The 12,053-nt window shown below is 51.5% G+C and overlaps 1 protein-coding gene across 2 annotated transcripts in view; it reads right to left on the reverse strand.

Annotated features, from left to right (window-relative positions):
- SNX14 (sorting nexin 14) overlaps positions 1–11,307 on the reverse strand; it is a 1,106,650-nt gene extending 1,095,343 nt beyond the window's left edge. The window contains exons 1-3 of one of the 2 annotated variants that reach the window (XM_086926582.1): positions 11,222–11,307; positions 11,041–11,132; positions 10,909–10,932 (exon numbers count right to left, since the gene is read on the reverse strand). The gene's annotated coding sequence lies outside the window, so the exon portion shown is untranslated. The remainder of the gene's footprint in view (positions 1–10,908; positions 10,933–11,040; positions 11,133–11,221) is intronic. The other variant, XM_086926583.1, reaches the window with a different exon arrangement.
- Positions 11,308–12,053: the final 746 nt, after the last annotated feature.

Raw genomic sequence — 12,053 nt, forward strand, 5'->3', positions numbered from 1 at the left:
ATACATATATATACACATATGTGAAAACATATACATGCAGCCTAAAATGTTTCCAACATGGCAAAAATGCTGAAATTACATAGGTTTGCATTGTAGTACCCATACTTTCCTAACCCATAAGGAAAAGAGGAAGCTTTAAACAGTTGCCAAACAACAATGCTTTATTGCCATAAAAACACTTGTAATTGCAGGCATTTGCCTGTAGGCTGCAGCAGAGTACTAAGAAACAAAGAAAACGGACATCTTGCCTTTAAGGCATTAGAGTAGGGGTACCGTACCTTTAGGACCTGCAGGAGACCCCTTGCTCCCATGATGCACCACAGGTTGCAGTTAGGTGTCTACACACCATCAAAAAGAACTGACCTAAGTAGACATGCAATCAATATACAATAACTCCAAAATGCTCGTCCGGGGAGGTGGGTGGGTCGCTTATGACTTTGATGAGTATACCCCTGGATGAGAACTAGGATTACAGGTAAGTAACTAATCCTTCTCATCCAGGGTGATACTCATCAATAGTCATAATCTATGACGAGAGTAGCAAGCCCACACCCAAAGTCTTGCGGACAAGCAACAGAGTATACAGAACATGAAGTAACATCATAATCAAACAGCAATTTTGCAAACAAATTTCTTAAAAGAAGCCTGCCCAACCTGGGCATTGGCCTGGGCATCCGAATCTAGGCAGTAATGGAGTGTAAAGATATGTACTGAGCGCAATGTAGCCGCCTTACAGATTTCAGATAGAGGAATGTTGCAAAGGAGAGCTGTGGTAGAAGCTGTCCCTCTAGTAGAGTGTGCTCTTGGTCTGCCTTGTAAGGTTTAGTTAGCTAACTGGTAAGATAAAGCTATACAAGAGACGATCCATCTGGAAATAGATCTTTTGGAAGCAGCTAGACCGGTATTTGTAGAACCAAAGTAGACAAAAAGCCGGCCAGACTTCCTAAATGGAAGGGTTTTTGCAAGGTAAAACATCAATACCCTCCGGAGATCTAGAGAATGTAAAGATCTCTCCGAGGAGTGGTTGGCTGAGGAAAGAAAGTGAGCAGTGTAATAATCTGATTGATGTGGAAATCTGAGTTCACCTTAGGGAGGAAGCTCGGATGTGTCCGTAGCACCACTCTATTGGCATGGAAGACAGTGTAAGGCTCCTTGCAGCACAGCGCTTGAATCTCACTCACCCTGCGGGCTGAAGCACAAGTTACTTACCTTCGATAACAATATATCTGTAAGAAACAGTGGTTAGTATTAGATTCCTTACCTTAGAATATCCCCAGGCGTCAGACTGGATCTAGAAAATTTTGTGTAGCAGTACCCCTGCGCATCGGTAGGCGTCGTCTGTGGCTCTGCGTCCGTCATCGGCGCCGGGATGACGTCGGAGTACTTAGACTCCGCCCTCGCGCACTGACGTCAGTTCTTATACATAGCTTTTCCGTGATAGAAACGAAGAGCCATGATAAAAACCAACACTGGTGCCATGATACTAAGGCCCTGAAAGGGGATGACCTTAACCCTAGATATCGGTCCGCAGAACGGGGAGGATGGGTGGGGCGGTAAGGAATCTAATACTAATTACTGTTTCTTACAGATGCACAAGTTACTACTTGTGTAACAATATATCTGTAAGAGACATTAGTTAGTGATAGATTCCTTACCTTAGAATATCCCCAGGCGTCAGACTGGATCCGGAAATTTTTGCGTAGCAATACCCCTGCGCGTCGGTAGGAGTCATCCGCTGCTCCGCGTCCGTCGTCGTTAGCGCCGGAATGATGTCGTCGGAGTACTTAGACGCCGCCCATGCACGCTGACGTCAGTTCTGATACACAGCTTTTCCGCGCCAGATACGCAGAGCCATGATAGAACCAACACTGGTGCCATGAAACTAGGGCCCTGAAAGGGGATGACCTTAACCCTAGAGATCGGTTCGCAGAACGGGGAGGATGGGTGGGTCGGTAAGGAATCTATCACCAACTAATGTCTCTTACAGATATATCGTTACACATGTAGTAACTTGTGCATCTGAAAGAGACACGTTCGTGATAGATTCCTTACCTTATAATAGATACCCCAGCAATACCAACCCCGGTGGTGGGTCTGCGAACCAATAGTCACACCAGAAAGTCCTGGAGGACGGAACGGCCAAAGAAGCCTGTAGGAAGGTGGATATCTGACTATGGTTACCCCCAACTTTTTGCCTGGTGTTTTGCTGGTTTTTCGACTTAGTTGACCTGGGACCCTGCTATTCAGGGCCCCAGGCCTACTGCTCTCTCTGTAAAATGGATTCCATGTACCTTAGGTACATATCTAATTGGATACAGAGTCACCTTATCAGTCCCTGTACAGTGTACCTTAGGTACCCAGGGCATAGGTGTACCCAGGGCCTACCAGGGGCTGCAGCATGTATTATGCCACCCCTGGCTGGCCATCCAAATTTGACACAACTGACTGCACGACAGCTGGGGCAAGGTGGTGTAATCACCCTTTGCTTTAGATATAGTATTCCTATATTTAACCCTAAAATGGACACATATATTCCTATCAGTCAATCCTGAAGGCAGAGTGCTTGGAATTATGTGAGATGGTGCTCTGGCATGAGCTGAGCCCGTTTGCAGCTTGCGGAACCAAGTCCTAATAGCTGTTCCATGATAACGCGTACCATATACTCTTAAGTGCCTTATAATCCTCGCGGTTATTTGCCAACTTTGGTATCGCTTTATCAAAACATGTCGAGTAAGGTGTTATACGAATTGGAATACTAACCCCTCGCAAATTCTGGCGACGGGATTAGCATTCCACCCTTCTAGAGGGACACGACATGTATGTAACTGTGAACCCCAGTTAAAGTTAACTCAAGTCTCAGCATCACAAAGTGGATGCTGCCACCACAGTTACAAGTCTGACCTCCTGCTGCTGGGAGTCCTTCCAGCGAGGAGAGCTTGGACAAAGGGTTTCCGGTCAGGGGCGGTGCTAGCACCATCCCAGACAGGGTTTGTGTATCCCAGGTAGGCAGGGCTGAATAGGAAGGTGACTGCAAGTGGCACCCCGGTGCTCACTGTGCATATGCCGGCTTGAACCAGTTCCAGGGGCATACCAGCCCCTGAGCTGGGGAAAGTCCGGACAGGGGAGAGGGGTGTAACCACCCCCCTTCCTGGCCCCACCCATGGGCAGGACCTAGTCGCGTACCAGCCCCTTTCTTTTAGAATAAAGGTAGGAGCGGGGACCCTTCCAAATTAGATCCTCTTTGAATCCTGAAACTACTTTCTATGAAAGGAACTCAAGACTTCTTCTCAAGATTTCTCCCTTGTGACTAAGGAGTAGTCACCCTGCATCAGCGGGCACCAACTAAGTAACCTGCGGTTTGCTGCACGTCCTTCCTCCGGAACCAGACCGACCAGCATGACGAGACCCGGCTATCCTGGCACCTCTGACCTCTACCTGCATCATCAGCCCAGCTGAGATTCGTGGGTGTGACGAGACCTCGAGGGGCCAGCCATCTTCAGAACTGCACTACGCTTATCCAGCACAACCGCCGAGGGATTTTCGAGTGAGTGCTTTGGGGTTTGAGAAGCCCTAAACCTGAGCAGCTCCAGCACCGAAGTCCAGCCCCCCCAGCATCCACGAGATCTGCGTGGGGCCCTTCTGCTCTTTGCTGCTCACCGCGTTGTCCGGCCACTTGCCTGCTGGCTTGTAGCCCTCCTGACGACGAACTACGACACTTCCATCGCTGGTCTGGTTGCTCCAGACTGGCCCTTGCTCCCCTCCAACAGAGGAGCACCACGGACCCTCCTGGTCCACTCCAGACGCCATTTTGAGTCCACCGCGTGGGCTTGCATTTGCCAAGAGTTGTTGCCCCAATCCTGGGTCCAGCATCGCCGACAGCAGATACCTTCGTGGGACAGCTCGCACCTCCATCCTGGTCGTCGACAATGCCTCCTGGTCCGAGAGACTGCAGAGCCCAGCGTCGCCCACTCACCTGGTCGAGGTGACTCCATCCGGTGCCATCCTGGTGCCCATCTAATCACTGGCTAGTGATTCAGAACTTGGTCCCCTCTTGCTTACAGGTACTCTCTTCAGCTGATCCAGTCCGTGGATCGGTCCGGAACATCTTCACTGGTCGCCTGCCCCAACTTCCACTTCAGGCTCCTGGTTCGTCAACGAGGATTCCCGACGACACTTGAACCCTATGCAGCCGCAGCCCCTGGGCTAGGTAAACCGAGTACCACGGTGCTCCAGCGTAGACCAACTCTCTAAGTGTCTAGATCCACTTTCGTTTTTGACCTACCTAGTCGGGTTCGCCCGAGAACACTAACTTTTGCATTTACTAGCATCCATAGACTTTGTCCCGCATTACGCGTGAGAGTTCCCACTCTGCACACGACGTCCTTAGGCCTCCTGCTTCTAATCTAAGGGTTCAGCATTGTAGGCCTAGCGTTTCTAAAGTCTCTGAGAGTAGTACTTACCTGCTAGTAATTTCGCATTCCACTTTTGTAGTATATGGTTTTTCGTGCCCCTTGGGCATTTGTGTAAATTGTGCAACTTAAAGTATTTTCTTAAGAGTTTTGTTATGTGCTTAGCTCCCTGACTCAAAGAGATCAGGGTAGACTTGTTATAAATAAATATCATTTTATTTTCATAACAACTTATGTGGTGTCCTTTCACTTGGTGTTCAAGGGGTATATGTGATGGTATAACAGCTGGCTTAACACGCCCTCTAGAGTTTAGCCTAAAGACTGCTCTTGTCCATGCTACTAGGATAGCTGGTCGATAAGGTTGACTTACAACCAATCATCAATAAGGGTCGTTTGGAATGATACATAGTGATCACTAGAATAGTGAGCACTGCATATCAGGCCAACTTCTCACAAAGCCATCCCTCCGGACTTGACTATCCAGGCAGTAGTGTCGTGCAAACGTGTGCAGCGAGGCCCACGTAGCTGCCTGGCAAATGTCCTGCAAGGGCACTCCTCAGCCCAGAGCAGTTGTAGTCGCCGTGGCCCGAGTAGAATGAGCCCGCAATCCAGCAGGGGGCTCCTTTTTGGCCATGGAGTAACATGCCTGGATACACAAGATGATCCACCGCGAGATGGTCCTCTTGTGCACCGCCTTTCCCTTCTTAGCGCCCACGTAACCAACGAAGAGTTGGTCATCAACCCGGAACTGGTGTGTGGGATCTAGATAATAAGAGAGCGCACGTTTTGGGTCCAGACGGTGTAGCCTCTCGTCCTCTTTCGAGGGATGCGGAGGCGGAAAGAAGGTGGGCAAAGTAATGGACTGCCCGAAGTGGAAGGCCGTGACAACCTTGGGCAAGAAGGAAGATCTCGATCGCAACACAACCTTGTCCGGATGAACAGAGAGGAAAGGATGTGTAGAAGAAAGAGCCTGGAGCTCACTCACTCCCCTGGCAGAGGTGATGGCAACCAGCAAAGCAGTCTTCAGAGTAAGAAGACGGAGAGGGCAATTATGGAGCAGCTCAAAGGGAGCACACATGAGGTAAGTAAGTACAAGATTCAAGTCCCACTGGGGCATCACGAAGGGAACAGGAGGGAACATGTGTGTGATGCCCTTTAAAAACCTATTTACAATGGGGGACTTTTACAAGGAAGGCTGGTCAGGTAGCCGTAAGAAAGCAGAAAGGTACCCCTTGAGAGTGCCCAGAGCAGAGCCCTGCTGGGCAAGAGAAAGAATAAAGAGGAGAACCTCAGAAAGGGGTGAAGAGAGTGGGTCCACAGCCTTTTCTGTGCACCATGCCACAAATCTGTTCCACCCGCAGGCGTATACCGACTTTGCGGAGGGACGCCTGGCTGCCAGAATGATATCACAGACTTCGGGAGGCAAGTCAAATGGCCTCAACTGCCGCCGCTCAATCTCCAAGCTTATAGGTGGAGACTGGACAGGTTCGGTGCAGAACCGTCCCCTGATGCTGCGACAGAAGGTTCTCCCGAAGAGGCAGACAAATCGGGGGATCGACTGACATGCTGAGTAGGTCGGGATACCAGTATCTTCGTGCCCAGTCCGGACCCACAAGGATAACCTGGGCCCGGTCGCGCCTGATATTTTTCAGCACTCTGGGCAGAAGTGGTATAGGTGGTAAGGCGTACAATAGACCGCAACTCCACTCGCAACGAAAAGCGTCTCCGAGCGAGTCCCGCCTTAGAAATTCCAACGCGCAGAACTGATGACATTGTGCGTTCTCTTCTGTGGCGCATAGATCTAACCAAGGCTCTCCCCATTGCTGAAAGAGGCCTTGCGCCACGTCCGAGTTCAGACGCCATTCGTGATCCATCATGCACCGACGGCGGAGTTCGTCCGCCCTGGCATTCAGAAAGCATGCCAGGTGTTGAACCACCAGGGTCACGCCCTGATGTTCCAGCCACTGCCAGAGGTGCAGAGCCTCCTGGCATAGGGTCCACGACCCCACCCGCCCCGTTTGTTGCAGTACCAAATGGCGGTGGTGTTGTCAGTGAACACCTGCACTACACTCCCCCGGACAGAGGGGAAGAATGCCTTCAGTGCTAGACAAATTGCCCGCAGCTCCAAAAGGTTGATATGGAGCCGGGACTCCGCCGGAGACCAGAGGCCTCTGATCTCCGCCTCACCCATGTGGCCTCCCCAGCCCTGGAGGGACGCGTCCGTCACAACCACGTGCTCCAGGTGGGGTAGGGAGAGGGATCTGCCACTGACCCAATCGCTGTCCGTGAGCCACCACTGCAATTGTCTCGCAGTGCCCTCCGAGATCAAGACATGATCGGACAAGTTGCCCTGATGCTGGGCCCACTGAAACTTCAGGTCCCACTGCAGAGCCCGCATCCGCCACCGGGCGTGATGCACCAGAAGGATGCAGGAGGCCATCAGCCCCAGAAGCTGCAGCGTCAACCTGACTGAGACTCGAGATAAAGGCTGGAAGATTGGAATTAGAGCCTGTATATCCCGAACCCGCTGTTCGGGTGGGTAAACCTGAAACTGCACCGAGTTGAGAACCGCTCCGATGAAGAGGAGCTTCTGAGAGGGACACAGGTGCGACTTCTGCACGTTGATGGAGAACCCCAGCAAGTGCAGGAGGTCGGCCGTAGTCTGGAGGTGGCTGACAACTGTCTGGGGCCAGCCCGCCTTCAACAACCAGTCGTCGAGGTAGGGGAAGACTGACACCCCTAACATGCGCCGATGAGCTGCGACCACCGCCATCACCTTCGTGAACACCCTTGGGGCTCTGGTAAGGCCGAAGGGGAGCACGGTAAACTGAAAGTGCTTGTGGCCTACCGTGAACCGCAGGTAACGCCGGTGGGCCGTCAGGACGGGGATGTGAAAATAAGCGTCCTGCAAGTCCAACGCTACCAGCCAGTTTCCAGGGTCTAGGGCAGCTAAGACCTGAGCCAAAGTCAGCATCTTGAACTTCTCCTTACGGAGGAAGCCGTTGACGTTCCGCAGGTCCAAGAAAGGGCGTAGGCCCCCTTTGCCTTTCTTGGGTACCAGAAAGTAGTGGGAGTAATAACCACACCCTACTTCCGGCCCAGGAACGCGCTGATAGCCCCCTTGGCCAAGAGGGCCGTGACTTCCTCTTGCAGAAGTTGCAAGTGATCCCCCGACACGCGGTAGAATTGCGGTGGCATGGCTGGAGGGGTCGCCTCGAAGGGGAGGGAGTAGCCCCTTCGAACGATTTGCAGCACCCACCTGTCCAACGTGACAGTGCGCCAGTGGGAGAGGTGATGGCGAACCCTGCTTCCCACCGGCATCACATGGGCCTGAAAACTCGGACTAGGAAGGTTTTGAGGCGGGAGCTGCGGAGGGAGGTGTGAAATGGCCTCGCCGTTGTCCCCGACCGCCGCCACGGTGGTTTCCACGGCTGCCACCGCGCTGTTGAACATTCTGTGGCACGTGGCTGGCAGCACGTGTGGGGGCGCCCCTTCCTTGGCCACGAAAGGAGCGAAAGGCATCCGATTGCTGGCGTGTGGCCGGGAGGCCCAAGGACTTGGCCGTAGCCCTGGAGTCCTTAAAACGCTCAAACACATGGTCTGCCTTGTCGCCAAAGAGGCGACGGCCATCAAACTGCATGTCCAGAAGTGTGGCCTGGACATCTGCCGAAAAGTTGGCGGACCTCAACCAGACGTGGCGTCGAACCGCCACCGTCGTTGCCATCGCCCTGCCCAGTGAGTCCGTGGTATCCAGCCCACACCGGATGGAATATCGCGCTGCATCTCGGCCCTCCACAAGGGTTTGGGCGAGTTTAGCCCAGACCTCCTCCAGACATTGTGGCAGCACGTCCGCGACCGCGTCCCACAGGGTGTGGGTGTAGCGGCCCAAGAGACAGGCGTGATTGACAGACCGCAGCCCTAAGCTTAGGGACGAGAACACCTTCTTCCCGAACTTCTCATATCTCTTGGATTCCCGATCGGGCGGAGCAGACGGGAATGCGGTCTTGGAATTGGAGGCCTGGATAACCAGACTCTCGGGGGTGGGATGGGTGGACAAAAAGCAAGGGTCGCCCGGGGCCAGGCGGTAGCGTCTGGCCAGGTTCCTATCCACAGGCGGACCTGTGGCGGGCTTGGACCAAGTGCCCACAAGAACGTTACATAAGGCCTCATTGAACGGCAGCAGAGGCTCGCTGGAGCTTGTCTGCGGTTTGAGGACCTCAGTGAGGAGGTTAGTCCTCAAGGCCGCGACGGGGAGCTCAAGGTTTAAGGCCTTGGCCGCCTTCGTCAACACCACACTAAGTAGACCCCTCCTCCGAAGCCACGGTCGGAGGGGAGACAAATCCAGTGTCTGGCGAAGTGTCAATACCACTGGCCTCCCCAAGCTCATATGTCCAGTCCTGTTGAGACTAGCACTCCAGTGCCAGAGGGTCCTCAGACCCCTCCCAATCTCACTCGTCACCCGTTGCCTGTAAAGCAGGATTAACAGACGGGGCCTCCTCATGGAAATAAAAATCTCCAAAGGCCGTCGAGAGCGCCAGACCGAAGGGAACATTGGGGACGGCGTCCACAGTGGGCGCCGGGGGCGACACCCGTGGGTCGGCGCCAGTGAGGTTGTGAGGTTGACCGGCGACGATCCGGAAGCGGATCCAGTGAGGTCCTGCGGTGCCGGGACCAAAGTCGCCAGTGGCGTCGGGGCCGAAGCACCCGACGGCGTTGGGGCCGAAGCGCCCGACCCGCTAGGGCCTCCAGCCGGGACCGTTGGGCCCGGAGGCGCCACGGAACCCGACTGAGGAGGGAGGGACCTCATGGCCATGAGGTACCGCTCGATCTCTTCCGGCGTCGCGTCGCGCCGTGCCGTGCCCAAGGACGCGGAGGTGTGGGGCAGGCGGCGACGCTTGCGACTCCCTCGGAGCCCCGTGGGCGGTGTCGCCCGAACCCCCGGCCGCATCGTGCGAGCGTCGGGGTGGGTCGGAGGAGCGATGACGTCTCTCTGACCTCTCATGCCTCTTACCTGAGGACTTGGATCCGGACGACCGATGTCCACTCCCGGAGCTGCGATGACCCCGACCCCGCGACCGGTCCCTCGACCTCCCGTGGGACCGGGACCTGGAACGGCGCGGCCGACTGCCGGAGCTCGAGTCGCTCGCGGGACCGCTCCCGCCTAGCTTTAGACGTCAGGGCCCGGCAGTCGGAGCAGGTGCGGTCGTCGTGGTCGAGGCCTAAACACTTCAGGCACCGGCGATGGGGGTCCATAACCGACATCAGGGTTTGAACCTGGGCATCCCTATCGGCACCGATAGAGTCGAAAGTCGTAAACCAGTGAAGCAAAAAGCAAATAATCGGGGGTGACCATAGGATTGCAGACCCTACTCTCCTACAGCGCGGAAAAAAGATGAACTGATGTCAGCGCGCATGGGTGGCGTCTAAGTACTCCGACGACGTCATTCCGGCGCTAACGACGCGGACGACAGACGCGGAGCTGCGGACGCCGCCTACCGACGCGCAGGGGTATTGCTACGCAAAAATTTCCGGATCCAGTCTGACGCCTGGGGATATTCTAAGGTAAGGAATCTATCACTAACGTGTCTCTTTCAGATATATCGTTACCAAAGGTAAGTATTTGTGCATCTGAGAGAAACAGGTTAGTATTAGATTCCTTACCTTAGAATAGATACCCCAGCAATATCAACCCCGGTGGTGGGTCTACAAACCAATGATCACACCAGAAAGTCCTGGAGAACTGAACGGCCGAAAAAGCCATCTCTCCGGACTTGGCTGTCCAGGCAGTAGTGTTTCTTTTTAGGTGCTGAGGAATTCCCTGGCGCTCTAGAGAGAATACACTGAAAGTATCTAAAAACACATATTTCTCAAATGTACTGGTGCATGCAGAATGGGGAAGGCAGCACCTCGCTTCCCACCACCCAATCAATCGATTAGGTATACCTTACTAACAATATACTACTGCAGCACTCAACATATCACAATAGTTAAGAGTCTCTTAAAATAAAAAACTTTTTCAATGATGTCAAATCAGTCTCAAGGCTCTTCCACAGTTTCTTCTTTTATTTTAAAATCCCATGCCATGCCAACGCGTTTCGCCGAGGTTATACACAATCCATCGGCTTCATCAGGGCTGGAAATAATACAAACAACGTTTTTTTACAACCCCTTAATTACATTGATTTGATAACTTTTTACAGAGCCTCATCAGACCCCTAAAGACAACCATGTGCTCAATAGAATCCTCTACAACACAATGTTTTACATGCCCATTGACATATTTCAACATCTTAGCCGTGTTTCTTTTGCATAATATAGTTACACAATAAAAAAATAAATAAAAGAAAATACTTTGAATACATCATTGTGTCACACACTATCCTGTGTCTGAAGCATTTCATGCATTAGAACATAAGGAAAGCGGTTAGTTCTGACCAAGACCATTTGTGAATGGCTTATTGCCCAACATGCAAAATCAAGTAATAAGGGTGGTATTTACCTCAACTTGGCTTTACACAACTATCTGTTTGGATAGAGAAAATTTACAACTTCACTCTACACCCATTGAGAATTAGGGCTGCACTTTGCATCAATGCGTAATAAATACATCTATACTTATTCCAGAACCTACCTCTCGTTTTCTTATCGCTTTTCTCTATTTATCTCACTCCTTCACCCCCTATATCTTCAGAATCAGTTATTGCACACCATCCAACTTTTTACCTACAAACCAAATTGAAATCATTTCACTATCACGCTTGGAATAAATTATTGCGTGATTCTAATACTCCATCTATATCGGCCTCGCTTACCTGAATTATTACAGGTCAACACCCAATTGTCAGTGTCTCAATTATTTTAGCCCTTTTTATTTCCCTCGTGCGCCGGTTAGAAACCTACAATCAATAACATATTTTTAGCTCCGAGTGCACTGCTTATTCATTGCCTTCCCCATTCTTAGAATTTAAAGACCGGGTTCATACCTTGTAAGTCTGCCGGTTACCGTCTAATCTCCTATTCTTCATGCCGTATCTTTTCAGCCTGCAGAGTTACGAATTAAATATATTATTTTTCTAAACTCCCCATCTCGATTAGTTCAATCTTAGCCTCCCTCTGCCCCCGGCTTACCTTGCTCGGTAATTTCGGTCGCGTCCCGAGTGCAGGAGACAACCCCTTTCCTTCCTCTTCCTGGTTTAAGCTAAGCGCCGGTAGACACTGATAACGGACTACCAGATCAGTGCTTACAGAAGTGCCACTATAATGCGGCGGCCATTCTAGAACGGATAAACTTCATATATTATTAAACATAATTGCAGAAACGTATATCTATACGGCCTTCCCCTCAATACATTTTCAAATGTCCTTTTTATGTAGCATATTTTGACAGTTACAGCAGTGCGTACCATTATTCATTGCGTACATTTCATCCAGCATTATTCCCAAAGTCTTTTGAATTTATCATTTGTCTGCGTTCTCCAGCGCAGATTTGTATGTTACATTACCATATATTGATAATAATGAGTTTTAATGGAATAGCCATCAAATATCCTTACCTCATCTGATGTGTATTCACATATAGGTAATGTGCATCAGTCAATCACAGATTTCACTAGTCCTCATTAATCACCTAAGAAGAATTGAAGC

The sequence above is a fragment of the Lissotriton vulgaris genome, chromosome 6 (genome assembly GCF_964263255.1).
Source record: "Lissotriton vulgaris chromosome 6, aLisVul1.2, whole genome shotgun sequence".
Lineage (NCBI taxonomy): Eukaryota > Metazoa > Chordata > Amphibia > Caudata > Salamandridae > Lissotriton > Lissotriton vulgaris.